At 39.8% G+C, this 16500-nt stretch overlaps 1 protein-coding gene across 2 annotated transcripts in view; it reads right to left on the bottom strand.

The window, feature by feature from the left end:
- PLCB1 (phospholipase C beta 1) overlaps positions 1 to 16500 on the bottom strand; it is an 877017-nt gene that overhangs the window by 759024 nt on the left and 101493 nt on the right. The gene's annotated exons all lie outside the window — the stretch shown is intronic.

The raw sequence follows: 16500 nt of genomic DNA, 5'->3' as shown, positions 1-16500 counted from the left end.
ACTGCTTAGCAGGTCCCAGGTGACATGTGAGTTATTTTTTTTTCTCAGTCCACTTAACTGACCATGTAGTTGAGTTACAAAGGAAGCAAAAATTGCCATCCAGAAATGAGACTGTGCTCAGGCTGAGAAAGGTACATCCTGGGTTGGAGAGGAAGTTCACTTTGCTATGAGGAAATGTATACACATTTCCTCAAGATAGTGATTTTATTTCCTTTGGATCTCAAAGCAGTATGTGCACTGTCATATGCATCGCCATCTTCACAATGACCAAGATACAGAAAGAACCCAAATGTCCATGGACAGATGAATGGATAAAGAATACACACACACACACACACACACACACAACACACACACACACAGACACACACACACACACAGTAGAATATTATTCAGTCTTAAAAAAAAAAAGAAGGAAATTCTGCCCTTTAAAACAATGTGGATGGACCGGGAGGATATTCTACTAAGTGAAATAAGCCAGATATAGAGAGACAAATACTGCCTGATCTCACTTACATGTGAAATCATATAAAAAAATAAAGAGTTAAATACAAAGAAATGGAAAGTAGAATGGTGATTTATCAGAAGCTTCATTAACTATGCTAGAGCTTTTCACTGTGTGGATCAAAACAAACTGTGGAAAATTCTTAAAATATGGGAATATGAGACCGCCTAATCTGTCTCCTGAGAAACCTGTATGCAGGTCAAGAAGCAACAGTTAGAACTGGACATGGAACAAGAGACTGGTTCAAAATTGGGAAATGAATACATCAAAGCTGTATATTGTCACTCTGCTTATTTAACTTCATGCAAAATGTTGGGCTGGATGAATTGCAAGTTGGAATTAAGACCTCCAGGACTAATATCAACAACCTCAGATATGCAGATGACATCAATTTAATGGCAGAAAGTGAAGAGGAACTAAAGCGTCTCTTGATGAAGGTGAGAGAAGAGAGTGAAAAAGCTAGCTTGAAACTCAACATTCCAAAAAAAAGAAGATAAGATCACAGCATCTGGTCCCATCACTTCATACAAACAGATGGGAAAAACTGGAAATAGTGGCAAATTTTATTTTCCTGGGCTCCAAAATCATGCAGATGGGGACTGCAGCCATGAAATTAAGACACTTGCTCCTTGGAAGAAATGCTATGACAATCCTAGACAGCATATTAAAAAGCAGAGACTTCACTTTGGTGACAAAAATCGTTATAGTCAAAGTTATGGTTTTCCCAGTAGTCATGTTCAGATGCTGGGAGTTGGTTCAGTTGAGAGTTGGTCCATAAAGAAGGCTGAGAGCCCCAAAATTGATGCTTTCAACTGTGGTGCTGGAGAAGACTCTTGAGAGCCTCTTGGGCATCAAAGAGATCAAACCAGTCAATCCTAAAGGAAATCAACCCTCAAGATTCATTGGAAGAACTGATATGAAGCTGAAGCTCCATACTTTGGCTAAGTGATGCAGAGAGCTGACTCTTTGGAGAAGACCCTGATGCTGGGAAAAGTTGAGGGCAGGAGGAGAAGGGGGCACCAGAGGATGAAATGGCTGGATCGCATCATTGACTCAATGGACATGAGTTTGAGCAAACTCTGGGAATTAGGGAAGGACAGGGAAGCTTGGCATGCTGCAGTCCATAGGGTTGCAAAGAGTCAAACAAGGCAGTGACTGAACAACAATACCACTGAACTGAGGATAAAGATAGTAAGTTATACATTATGTGTATTTTACCCACCACACATGAAAAAGAAATGTTGATACATTTCCATGTAGAGCTCTGACCATAGCATCAAGGCAATGTCAGAGCGAGAGGCCAACACAAGCTGCTGCAAGGTGATCCCAGAGTCTGCTAGGATCAAATACGACCAACAGGTAGTCTGCTAGGATCAAATATGATAGACAGGCAGTGGCAGAGTGAGGATCTAAGATGGGAAGAGGACTTCATCATCTTCCCAGTCCAGAACAAGAGAACAGCAATGTCGTGCCCATCAGAGCCTGGCATAAAGACATGGGAAACCTCTGGGGAGAAACAGTGCCCAGCCTGAAGGGCAGACATTATGAAGCCCAGGTTTTCAGAATGTTGAGAAGGGCTGATTGAGTCTTCTCAGAGGATTCTAGAAAGAAGAGCAAAGCAGAAAAGCAGACCCCGGCGATGGTGGAGACTTGGGATATAATTCCTGGGTCCCTTCTGCTTGGCTGGAGCAGTATCAGAGAGCTAAGCTGGGTCACCATCCCATAACCCTTCTCCAGTGCCAGGGCCCTTCCTGGAGAGCAGACCAGCAGCAGAATACAATGTTTGGGACTTTCGGATCATGAATTTCACTGTCCTGTAACTTTGTATTAGTTACCTATAATGATGGAGCCACAAAACTCTATGTTCATCTAGGATGCTATTGGTGACCAGAGTAGGACCTAACAAAACATCCATACATCCACAGATAAAATGAGGCGACTGGAATGCATGATTTTTGAGGTTCCTCCAAATTCTACATTCTTTAGCTAATAGCTGCTTAAAAAGCTAACAGATATGCCAACACTGGATCATAGTCAAAACAATAAAACTGAGCATCACAGGGGGACTGTCACCTCTGATTCACTCTCAGGCTGTCTTCAGTTTAGGAGACTGATGACTGTCCATCCTTCTACTGTGGATCAGCCAACCAAACTAACTGACTTTGGGAGATACATCTGACCAGAGACGATCCTTTCTGTGGGACCCTCCCTCTGGGTTGGTGAGTTCACTCAGGATATCAAATTATAGACATGAGAATACATTGCTTACTGTGCAAATAATGGAATAAAAGAAAAAGGAAGAAGGGGACAGAGGAAGAAAGTAAAGAAAGACCTGATGGTAGATTTTACAGACAATCATTCATTCAATATTTGTACCAACACAGCACCAGTCACGTGCAGAAACTGAAGAGTTATGGATTCAAAGTATCCCATACACCTTGAGAGACTCCCTTTATAGAGTTTATAAATCTAAGTAGTGCTTCTCAATCACTGGTAATTTCGTCACTCAGGAAACAGACAACAATGCTTGGAGACATTTTTGGTGGCTGCACCTGGGGGTATTACCTGGCACATGGTGGGCAGAGGTCAAAGACATTGCTGAACAGTGCGCAATACACAGAGCACCTCCCTCCTTTTGGCTCAAAATGTTAAAAGTATCAACACTGAGAAATGCTGATCTACAGGGAGAGAACAAATCAACCACAATAAAGAATGCAACATATGCATACATAGCCTGTATATCTAAGAAATGAAAGGGGGCAATCTAAAACTGTGCATGTGTGTGGGGGTGGGGATATATGGATGTCTTCTAGAAAAGCTTTTTGGAGCAGTTTACCCATGAGATGAACATACAGGTTAATTGAAGAATATGGGGACTTCAGTAGAGAGAAGCAAAGGAAACAATCGTGCTCAAGACAAAGGATCAGCAGGTACAAAGACACATGAGAACTCAACTATTAATACACAATCATTCATGTCAGAGGGAAGGTCAACCTGGGGCACTGCAGCATTTGGAGCTTGAGAGGTAGGCAGGGGATAGATGATGCTGACCTCTGGATGCTGAACTAGAGACTATACTAGCACTGTCCAATCAAAGTTTCCTCCACAGAGTGGTCTTCTCCAGTGAGCATTTGCAAATCACTAGCCCTGAGGCCAAACATGGAGGAAGGGATACAAACAGAAGTCACAGGGATTTTTAGAAGCCATTCCAGAAATCCAGGTGGACAGTGAGGATAGAGAAGCAAGTGCAGTTCCAAGAGGAATGGAAAGGGCATAATCCCCAAGATTTGGTGACTGAATACATGAATGTGGGTGGAGGGCATGTGCTTGTATGGTCGCTGAACCCAGCATCCTCTACAGGGGCAGAATCTGTTTTGTAATAAGAGTAATACCTCATAAGAGATGTGGGGTTTCCCTGCTAGCTCAGCCAGTAAAGAATCCACCTGCAATGCAGGAGGCCCAGATTCAATCCCCGAGTGTGGAAGAGAGGGAAATGGCAACCAACTCCAGTATTCTTGTCTGGAAAATCCCATGGACAAAGGATCCTGAAAGGCTATAGTCCATGGGGTCACAAAGAATCGGACATGCCTTAGTCACTAAACCACCAGATGTAGCTGACTTACTGGAGTGAAAGTAACTCAGTCATATTGAAATGTACTTAATTAGAATTATCACTTTCATATATCATCATATCTTATTTTTAGATAAGGTTTAATCCAGTCTCATCCTTCTATTGATAAGTCATTGTTTTGAGTGAGTTGTTTGCTGATACCATTTATTTTACTTGAATTTCTGTGAATGGTAAAAGTCAGTGGCTATTGTTTTTATTAAGTTTTAGTAGAGCTTTGTTGCTTTACAATGTTGTGTTAGTTTCTATTGTACAGCAAAGGCAATGGCATCCCACTCCAGTACTCTTGCCTGAAAAATCCGACGGATGAAGGAGCCTGGTGAGCTGCAGTCCATGGGGTCGCAAAGAGTTGGACACGACTGAGTGACTTCACTTTCACTTTTCACTCTCATGCATTGGAGAAGGAAATGACAACCCACTCCAACGTTCCTGCCTGGAGAATCTCAGGGACAGAGGAGCCTGGTAGGCTGCCGTCTCTGGGGTCGTACAGAGTCGGACATGACTGAAGTGACTTAGCAGCAGCAGCAGCAGTTATACAGCAAAATGAAGCTGCCACACATATGCATACAATCCCTCCCTTTTGGTCTTGCTGCCCATTCAGGTCACCACGGTGCATTGGGTAGAGTTTCCTGTGCTGCACAGTAGGTTTTAATTAGTTATCTATTTTATACATAGTTAAGGGACCGCTTCTGACTTCTAAATCCTTGAGGCACTCTTCATTCAAGCCCTAAAATGTCCACCTTTATTGCACAACTTCAAGTTCTCTGCATTAACTCCCAAACTCTGCATAGTGAAATCTTCTCCAAGTGTGGCTGTATGAACCTTAAACCAAAAAAAGGGAAGGTACAGAATTGGGAATCTAGGGTTAAATAACTAAAGTGTACTCATTCAGAAGCCAAGTTAGGCAGTGAAAACAGCACTATTCTAATTGTTTAGTTTATGTATTGTTTGTTTTTCTTTTAAATTATCTGGAGGTTTTCTAGGGGACCTTGGGTCACCTAACCCGTGGCTGTCTAATATGCTGGCCATTAGTCCTGAATGCTGCTGGTTCAAATCGACATTCGCCATCTGTGTAAAACATACGCACTGGAATTCAAAGACTCTGTTCAAAGAAATGTAGCATACTTCAATCATATTTTATATTATTTACATGCTGAAATTATAAATACTTTAGGTATGGAGTTGAATCAAAAATATTTTTACATTAGTTTCACTTATTTCCTTTTATTTTTTGGTAATGTGGCAACAAGAATATTTAATATTACTTATGTTACCTGGTGGTGAAGAACCCACCTGCCAATGCGCGAGACACAGGAGATGTGGGTTCAGTCCTTGGGTCAGGAAGATTCCCTGGAGAAGGGCATGGAAACCCACTCCAGTATTCTGGCGTGGAGAGTCACATGAACAGAGGAGCTTGGCGGGCCACAGTCCATAGGGAAGCAGAGTCAGACACAAGTGGAGCGACTTAGCAAGCACATGTAACTTTAAGGAAAGCACCAAATCAATCCTGAAAGACTTAAATGCACAGTGTTTAACAGTAAGCCCTGAAGAAAGAAGTAGGAGGCTATAATGTAAAGAAGATAAAGAGGAAAAAGCTCAAAGAGTCCTGGGAACTTCTCCAAGTATAACCTAGAAGATGTGAGAGAAGCACTCAATTACAGTTTATTGCTATATATATATACACTATATCTATATATACATTATATGTATATACACACACTGCTTCTCCACAGTGTAGAAACTAAGTGTATAATCTAAATAATAATGTGTACAATAATAATAATAATATAGTATAATATAAATATATAATCTAAGTAATAGTGTATATAATAATAATAATATAGTATAAGTATATAATCTAAGTAATAATGTGTATAATCCACAGTGTATAATCTAAGCTTAGTCATCTCTATCTACTTTTGCTTTATTGACTATGCTGAAGCATTTGACACTGTGGATCACAACAAACTGGAAAATTCTTCAAGAGATGGGAATACCAGGCCACCTTATGTGCCTCTTGAAAAACCTGTATGCAGGTTAAGAAGAAACAGTTAGAACTGGGCATGGAAGCACAGACTGGTTCAAAATTGTGAAAGGAGTACATCAAGGCTGTACATTGTCACCTTGTTTATTTAACTTATATGCATCATGTGAAATACCAGGCTAGATGAAGCACAAGCCAGAATCAAGATTGCAAGGAGAAATATCAATAACCTCAGATATGCAGATGACACCACCTTTATGGCAGAAAGCAAAGAGGAACAAGAGTCTCTTAATGAAAGTGAAAGAGGAGACGGAAAAAAAAAGTTGGCAGATGGTGACTGCAGCCATCAAATTAAAAGACACTTGCTTCTTGGAAGAAAAGCTATGACAAATCTTGACAACACATTAAAAAGCAGAGCCATTACTTTGCCAATAAAGGTCCATTTAGTCAAAGCTATGATTTATCCAGTAGTCACGTATGGATGCGAGAGTGGAACCATAAAGAAGGGTGAGCATCGAAGAATTGATGCTTTTAAACTGTGATGTTGGAGAAGACTCTTGAGAGTCCCCTGGACTGCAAGGAGATCCAACCAGTCAATTCTAAAGGAAACAATCCTAAATATTCATTGAAAGAACTGATGCTAAAGCTGAAACTCCAATACTTTGGCCACCTGATGTAAAGAACTGACTCATTGGAAAAGACCTTGATGCTGGGAAAGATTGAGGGCAGGAGGAGAAGGGGATGACAGAGGATGAGTGGTTGGATGGCATCACCAACTCGATGGACATGAGTTTGGGCAAGCTTGGGGAGTTGTTGATGGACAAGGAAGCCTGGTGTGCTACAGTCCACGGCATTGCAAAGAGTTGGACACAACTGAGTAACTGAACAGCAGCAACAAGCCATTCCCATGACAGTGTTCTCAGCATGACCCAGGCACAATGTAAAGCAAAGGTGAGAGAGATGACTGGGGCAAAGGGTGACCTCACAGAGCCCAGCATACCACACAGGGAGAGGAGACAGCAGCCAAGAGCAAACAAGTTCCAAGGGTCAGTGCACAGATGAAGGACTGGGGTCGGGGAAGACCAGATCCGGAGGGGAGCTTGTGACTAGAGGCAATTGAGAAGGTCATTAACAACGGGGGCCAGGGTGACCTCCAAAAGATACTGAGTTCTCAGTGACCACAGAGACTTGGCTTCACATCAAACAAGATGATGTGAAGGTCCCTCCACCAACCTGTGAGTATTGTTAAGGGCAAGATGCCCCTCCCTGTGCACCCAAGTGCCATCTTGTGACGGGAGGGACAAAAAGCCAAATTCTCACACAAGTGACAGGTGATGAAGTAGAAACTTTAAAAGACCAATGAGTGAGCTGAAGCTTCAACTGGAAAAAAAACTGAGAGATATTTACCTGGAAACTTCAAATGTTTTCTGTGTTCAGGGATATTAACAGCTTGAAAATAAGATAAAATTTAATCAGGTTTACTTTTAAATTCCAGCCCCACTTGGAGAAGTGAGAACTTGAGGTGAGAACACATTGGCTATCTCTACAGAGTTCCTTTCAAGGAACCTTCTCAGGGATCAGTGAAGAATCTCTTCAGACAAGCGGAGCTAAAATAGTCCGTTGTACTTATCACTTTGTAGGTAAATCAAAGCAGTAAAACAGGAGGGGGAAAAAAAAATGACTCTATAATACCAAAGGCAAAAAAAAAAACAAAAAACAAACCACAGATCTGCCTGAAAGCTCACCTCCAAAGCTGAAGGGGTATCTAAAGAGGTATCTTATGCAAAGACATAAGATGTCAGGAAATTAAGGACTTACTCAATTTTTAGGACTCCAAGCTATTGTAAAGCCCAGTAACTGATCTAATCTGATTAGATTAAGAATTTTTCTCTCTTCATATGTGTCAAAAAGAACCATCAGTTCAGTACAGTTCAGTCTCTCAGTCGTCTCCGACTCTTTGCAACCCCATGAGTGCAGCAGGCCAGGCCTCCCTGTCCATCACCAACTTCCAGAGTTCACTCACACTCATGCCCATCGAGTCAGTGATGCCATCCAGCCATCTCATCCTAGCCGTCCCCTTCTCCTCCTGCCCCTAATCCATCCCAGCATCAGAGTCCTTTCCAATGAGTCAACTCTTCACATGAGGTGGCCAAAGTACTGGAGTTTCAGCTTTAGCATCAGTCCTTCCAAAGAACACCCAGGGCTGATCTCCTTAAGAATGGACTGGTTGGATCTCCTTGCAGTCCAAGGGACTCTCAAGAGTCTTCTCCAACACCACAGTTCAAAAGCATCAATTCTTCGGCACTCAGCTTTCTTCACAGTCCAACTCTCACATCCATACATGACCACTGGAAAAACCATAGCCTTGACTAGATGGACCTTTGTCGGCAAAGTGATGTCTCTGCTTTTGAATATGCTTTCTAGGTTGGTCATAACTTTTCTTCCAAGGAGTAAGTGTCTTTTATTTCATGGCTGCATTCACCATCTGCATTGATTTTGGAGCCCCCCAAAATAAAGTCTGACACTGTTTCCACTGTTTCCCCATCTATTTCCCGTGAAGTAATGGGACCAGATGACATGATCTTAGTTTTCTGAATGTTGAGCTTTAAGCCAACTTTTTCACTCTCCAAATGGTTCTATGAAGACCTACAAGACCTTTTAGAACTAACACCTAAAAAAGATGTCCTTTTCATTATAGGGGACTGGAATGCAAAAGTAGGAAGTCAAGAAACACCTGGAGTAGCAGGCAAATTTGGCCTTCAAATACGGAATGAAGCAGGGCAAAGGCTAATAGAGTTTTGCCAAGAGAACGCACTTGTCATAGCAAACACCCTCTTCCAATAACACAAGAGAAGACTCTACACATGGACATCACCATATGGTCAACATTGAAATCAGACTGGTTATATTCTTTGTAGCCAAAGATGAAGAAGCTCTATACAGTCAACAAAAACAAGACTGGGAGCTGACTGTGGCTCAGATCATGAACTCCTTATTGCCAAATTCACACTTAAATTGAAGAAAGTAGGGAAAACCACTAGACCATTCAGGTATAACCTAAATCAAATCCCTTATGATTATACAGTGGAAATGAAAAATAGATTTAAAAGCCTATATCTAATAGATAGAGTGCCTGATGAACTATGGATGGAGGTTCATGACATTGTACAGGAGACAGGGATCAAGACCATCCCCGTGGAAAAGAAATGTAAAAAAACAAAATGGCTGTCTGGGGAGGCCTTACAAATAGCTATGAAAAGAAGAGAAGCGAAAAGCAAAGGAGAAAAGGAAAGATATAAGCATCAGAATGCAGAGTTCCAAAGAATAGCTAGGAGAGATAAGAAAGCCTTCCTCAGTGATCAGTGCAAAGAAATAGAGGAAAACAATAGAATGGGAAAGACTAGGTATCTCTTCATGAAAATTAGAGACACCAGGGAAATATTTTATAGAAAGATGTGCTCAATAAAGGACAGAAATGGTACAGACCTAACAGAAGCAGAAGACATTAAGAAGAGGTGGCAAAAAAAAAAAAAAAGAACCATACAACCACTCAAATATTCAGTGTAAATAAATTAAACACAATTCCCAGCCTTACACTGGGCATTTTAAAAAACAATTTATGCACACTTTATTCAGACCCTGTTGTTAAAAAATCCAACTGGGAAAAAAAAATCACTTCTGAAACAATGGGGAAATATTTGATTCCTAATAGGATACTGATCTAATGTAATTACTGTAACACTTTTAGGTGTGACAAAAAGAATCCTCTTCTTATGACTCAAATTGAAATATTTATGGATGAAATGAAAGGGTAGTTCAATAAAGTCATCTAGTGCTTTGGGGCAGCAGAAATTAGGTGGCTGTTCTGATGAAACAAAGTATTTATGACTTAAATTTGGGTTTTAAAAGGTAGTGAACAAATAGATGGGGAAACAGTGGAGACAGTGTCAGACTTTACTTTTGGAGGCTTCAAAATCACTGCAGATGGTGACTGCAGCCATGGAATTAAAAGACGCTTACTCCTTGGAAGGAAAGTTATAACAAACATAGATAGAATATTGAAAAGCAGAGACATTACTTTGCCAACAAAGGTCCGTCTAGTCAAGGCTATGGTTTTTCCAGTGGTCGTGTATGGAGGTGAGAGTTGGACTGTGAAGAAAGCTGAGTGCCAAAGAATTGATGCTTTTGAACTGTGGTGTTGGAGAAGACTCTTGAGAGTCCCTTGGACTGCAAGGAGATCCAACCAGTCCATTCTTAAGGAGATCAGCCCTGGGTGTTCTTTGGAAGGACTGATGCTAAAGCTGAAACTCCAGTACTTTGGCCACCTCATGTGAAGAGTTGACTCATTGGAAAAGACTCTGATGCTGGGAGGGACTGGGGGCAGGAGGAGAAGGGGACGGCAGAGGATGAGATGGCTGGATGGCATCACCAACTTGATGGATGTTTGAGTTTGAGTGAACTCCAGGAGATGGTGATGGACAGAGAGGCCTGGCGTGCTGCGATTCATGGGTCGCAAAGAGTCGAACACAACTGAGTGACTGAACTGAACTGAACTGAACTGAACTGAACATGTTAGAGTTTGTTGTGCTTCTCTTTGAGTACATTTGAAACTTTTCATAATAAGTAAGTCTTTAAAAATGAATATCAGAGAATGGATAAACAACAAGATCCTATGGTACAGCATGGGGAACTATATTCAATATTCTGCAATAAACTATAATGAAAAAATATGAAAAAAAATATATAACTGAATCACTTTGCTATACAGCAGAGGTTAATACAACATTGTAAATGAACTATACTTCAGTAAAAAAAAATTTAATAAATAAACATCAGAAACAAATGATACCGAGCTAAAGAAGCCAGACATCAGAGAGTACACACGATATGATTCCACACATAGAAAGTTGAAAAACAGGAAAAACCAATCTTATGTAAGAGAAGTCACAATACTCTTGGTGAGGAGAAGATGGAATGGAGGGAGCAGTCAGGGACTCTGGTTGGTGCTGAGAATGTCGATTTCTTGATCTGGACAAGATTTGTTCATTTCGTAAAAATTATCTTGAATTGAGCACTCATCACCCACATACTCTTCTGTATGTATAACTCCATTAAAATGTTTTAAAATTTCCTCAAAAAATTGAAACATTGAGTATTGGCTACCATTCAATCCATAAACATACATTTATGGTTTAGGTGGGCTTGCCCAGTAGCACTAGATGTAAAGAGCCCACTGGCCAATGCAAGAGACATAAGAGACGCAGGTTCGATCCTGGGTTGGGAAGATTCTCTGGAGGAAATGGCAATCCACTCCAGTACACTTGCCTTGAGAGTTCCATGGACAGAGGAGCCTGGAGGGCTACAGTCCCTAGGGTCACAGTCAAACACCACTGAAGCAACTTAGCATGCACAAGGTTCACTAAGAAATTTTAATATATAGTCTCAGTTGTTTCAACCTAACATCATAACTATGAAAACAAAATAACTTAAAAAGTATTAGTCATAAACAAAATGCTTTCATGTTCTGGTCTTGTCTATTCCCAATAATGATAGCATTTATTGGAGACCCATTAGGTGCTGGCTGAATTTCTAACCCTTCAATCCACCCTAAGATGTGAGCATTATTTTTCATGTATAGAAAAGGAATCTGTGACTCAAAGGAGTTAAGTTACTTGATCAAAGCCGCAGAGCTAGTCATCCAGAATTCAAACCCACACTTACCTGGCTCAGAAAACTATGTGACTATTTCCATTTCACCACAATGATTTCCAAAACAAGCATCCATCAAATGTGAAAATTAAGTTACATGTTTATTTTACATTAAGCAGAATGTTTGTTTAAATTTGGGTTTCTGTTTTTAAGCAAAATAACTCAAAATGAAAACAATTTGAAACTGTAAGCAATAGTTTGGTTTAAAAAATTCCATCAACCTCACACATGCAAATCATGAATTCTGAGTCTCCCGAATTCATGTACTGACTCTATGCTTCTTGTAATTTCTAAAATTTAATTGTCTCTCCCCAAGCAAGTACTTTAGGGTTGATGCTAATTCCCTCACCTTAACTGAACATGCATTTTATTTTGAAGAATGGGAGTTCGTTGAATCAGACTTGGAAAAGTCACTTTCAAAACTATTAACACAATATGCCTCCTTGAAAAGGAAGTTTAATCTACATGCATGTGTTTGAATTGAGTCACTGTTAAGAATGTATGCTCTTTTCAAATTTTACAAGTATCTGACTGGATATTTATATATCCAGAACTTAATCCTTTCCCATGGAATTTAACCAAGATTTTATACCCTGGGAAATGAAGAGACCTGGACTTAATTCAACAAAAGCAAATGTGCACAGTAAAACAAGTTTAATGCTCAACTGCTGAATTTTAAAAGTTGATACACATTATAATCAATCGTAAGCAGTCATTCGTCTATTTGCTTAAGAAAAGAAAGAAAGACTGAAAGGTCAGTGTTGGGACTTTACCAAGCCTTCAGGCTTGAAAGCTCAACTCGGGTTCCTCCAAATGGCTGGCCTCCAGGGTATTTGCCAATGTGATGGTAAGAATGAATCTTTAAGTCTTGTTCAGGACAGTCTTATAGCCTCCTTCTAAATAGAGCTGTGAGACAATACAAATGTTCAAAGAAGACATTTTACTTGACTGACAAGTATCCTAAAAGGGTAAGTCTCCTGAGAACTGTCCTGTTTTCTATGGTAGAAATGCAACTAAGTCTGTATATGGAACAAAAACAAGAAAGGTTAATGAAGATGGAGTCGAAGAGAATGCCACTTAAAAGAAGCACTGCTCAGTGCTTCAGTGAGATTGGAACATTTACCTATTAGTGGAAGCTTGATCATGTAATTGAGTGAATCTGCTTGAGAAAGTCAATAAATATTGAGTTATATATATTGCTCATGAGTAAAGTGGTAGTTTAGCTGGTTTATATAAATGACTGGTCACACATACTTGTTGGACAGTTGAACAGTATTTTTTAAAACAAACAAATATTAACCCAACATGAAAAGAATATAGTGAAAGCATTGAACTTATTTCACCAAGAAGGCCAGAGTAACCAAGGTTGAGAAAGACCATTTTTTTGTATCTGATTACAATATTGAAGATATAAGTTTAAAAAATACTTAAAATAATGTAAGGTGGGACAATATAAAAAAAAAGTCTAACATACATTCAATTGCAGCCCCAGAAGGAAAGGAGGGAGAGAGAAGAAAGAATCAATATCAAAACATTAAAAAAAAAAGGCTAAAATTTGCCAAATTTGGTGAAGTTATGAATTTGCAGTTAGACACTGAACGAAACCTCAGCAGAATTAATACAAAGAAAAATACACCTAGACTCTTCATTTTTAAAAAGCTGAAAAGCAGATAGAGGGGGAAAAAAAATCTTGAAGCTAAAAGAGTAAAACAAGATACTACCTACAGATGAACAATGATTTGAATTACTATCATGTGGACAAGAGTTGGACAAACATCTTTAAAGTGTTGAAAGGAAAAAAAAAATGTCACCCTAGAATTCTAAATCCAAGAAGAGTATTATTCAAGAATGAAAGGAAAATAGAGACACTCCAAAGCAAAAACACTAAGATTTTTTTCTTCAGATCTTACTTCAAAAATGTAATGAAAAGACATCAAGAATTGAAATGGAAAGTTAGTCGTCAAATGAGGCTAAGTGACCAGTTCCCATAACTGTTCATATGACAAAGGCTAATTCTGGTGTTTTGAGGATGGATCCTAAAGGAAGCTCTTCAGAGTCAAGGGATGTGACACAAAATGTAAACCCTGAATCTTCAGAAATGAATAATGAGCATTGGAAGCAGTAAATATGGGGGTAAAAATACTTCTCAAGAAAAATTATAACATTATCCTGTTGGGATCAGAATGTATGTAGATGTAATTAGCACACAACTATTGATACTAGGGAACAAAGAACCACATGAATGGGCCTATAGGGTTGCAAGGTAATCCATACAACATGGCACAATATTAAAATAATGAAAAAAATTTAAGCTAAGCCTAAATTTCCAGACATTTGATCTTTTCACTTCAGCCTACCAAACCAAGCAAACAGATGTCTGAGAGGTATTGCTAAATATACAAGCCTGTGGAATATGGAATTTTCAGGTCTCTTTAAATATTGAAAGTTTTTGTGAATCTGAACTTTGACTTTAATCTCCTCTGCAAGTTTCTCATAATATTTATGTTGTAAATGCATTCAGGTTGCTATTTGACACTTTACTGCTGTTTGAGAACAATTCATTGACAGAGAGATGGGAGAACCTGGCCTGACTCACAGAAGGTAGTGAGAGTGCATGAGGAGGGTCTGGCTTGCTCCTCTCTCAATTAAAAATGCTAGAAAAAGCCATTCTGGGAGCTGACATTTAAAGTCTTGCTTTTATTTTGAAACATAAACCAAGACTTCAAAGCAACTGCAAGGTCAAGGACTTTTTAAAATTCCTCCTAACTTTCTATTCCTGGGTTCCTACTCAATAATGGCAAAAAGCTATTGCAATTACTTTAAAAATGTAATGAAAAACACATCCAGAATTAAATGAAAGTCAATCAAATGAGTTTAATTGACCAGTTTGGGTTATCATCCTCACAACAAAGGCATATTCTGATGCTTTGAAGGCAAGGTGTTTAAGAACGCTGAAATCAAAATGGAAAATGTCATTTGTTTAAGTTCTTTTTTGATACCTTGGTAGAGAAGAAATATATGGAATTGGACTATAGGACTTCCCTGGTAGCTCAGCTGGTAAAGAATCTGCCTGCAATGCAAGAGACCTGGGTTCGATCCCTGGGTTTGGAAGATTCCCTGGAGAAGGGAAAGGCTACCCGCTCCAGTATTCTAGCCTGGAGAATCTTAGTCCATGGGACTGCAAAGAGTCGGCCACGACTGATTGACTTTCGCTTTCAGTTTTGTCTCAAGTTACCTAGTATAGTAAATAACCAGCAATCTTCAAAAAATATTCCAAATGACATGTACACATACCCTCCAAGCCTCATTTAATCTTAGATCATTTAATAGGATACAGCTATTACCACTTGGATTTTACAGCTGAGAGGTGGAGTATACCCAAGCTCCCACAGCATTGCCAATGGTAGAACCGAGATCCCATCTATGTCAGTCTCAAATGCTCGTGCTTTTAAATCTTATGCTTACTGCTTCTCTTTCCACGAATGTCTGGTTAATGATAATGGTGCCGAAGATGCTAGGTAAACTTCCAGAAGCATGAAGTCACCTCTGGTCCCGCCCTGTTCTTCACAGGAGGAAAAAACAACCACACCTTGTTTCAGTTTCCTAGAGCTGCCTTCACAAAGTACTCCACACTGGGTGACTTCACACAGTTCTGGACGCTAGTGGCCCGAAGTCAAGGTGTCAGTAGGGCCATGCTCCTCTGAAGGCTCTAGAGAGGAAGTCCTCCTAGCTTCTGGAGGTCAGTGACAACCTTGGCATTCCCTGGCTTGTAGCTGAATCATGCCAATCTCTATAACATCTTTATATGGGACCCTTCCCTGTTTGCTCTCTCTCCTCTTTATAAGGACACCAGTCATTGGATTTAGAGCCCATCTTAATCCAGGATAACCTCATCTTAACTAATTAACCTGCAAAAAACAATAATATATAAGGTTTCTATATAAGGTTAGAGTCTGAGGTTACAGGCATGTGTGAATTTTGTAACTATTAAGCCCACTACACCCCTTATGAATGCAACATTTCTCTGTGAATAAACCCAAATTCTATTCCATGTTTTCCGTGGGAATTATTAAACCTTATGCTTAGTTAGATCACCTTACCTGTCTCATGAGAAATCTACATGCAGGTTAAGAAGCAGCAGTTAGAACTGGACATGGAACAACAGATTGGTTCCAAACTGGGAAAGGAGTACATCAAGCCTATATATTGTCATGCTGCTTATTTAACTTATATGCAGAGTAAATCATGTGAAATGCTGGGCTGGATGAAGCACAAGCTGGAATCAAGATTGCCAGGAGAAATATCAATAAGCTCAGATACACCTCAATAACCTCAGCAGACACAACCTTTATGGCAGAAAGCAAAGAGGAACGAAAGAGCTTCTTGATGAAAGTGAAAGAAGAGAGTGAAAAAGCTGGCTTAAAACTCAACATTCAAAAAACTAAGATCATGGCATCCTGTCTCATCTATTTCATGGCAAATAGATGGGGAAACAATAAAAACAGTGAGAGATTATTTTTTTTTGGGGGGGGGGCTCCAAAATCACTGCAGATGGTGACTACAGCCATGAAATTAAAAGACTCTTCCTCTTTGGAAGACAAGCTATGACCAACCTAGACAGCATATTAAAAACCAGAGACATCACTTTGCCGACAAAGGTCCATCTAGTCAAGG

The sequence above is a fragment of the Ovis canadensis genome, chromosome 13 (genome assembly GCF_042477335.2).
Source record: "Ovis canadensis isolate MfBH-ARS-UI-01 breed Bighorn chromosome 13, ARS-UI_OviCan_v2, whole genome shotgun sequence".
Taxonomy (NCBI): Eukaryota; Metazoa; Chordata; class Mammalia; order Artiodactyla; family Bovidae; genus Ovis; species Ovis canadensis.
Note: the sequence above shows the minus strand (reverse complement) of the source record. Positions and strands in the feature narration are given on the sequence as shown.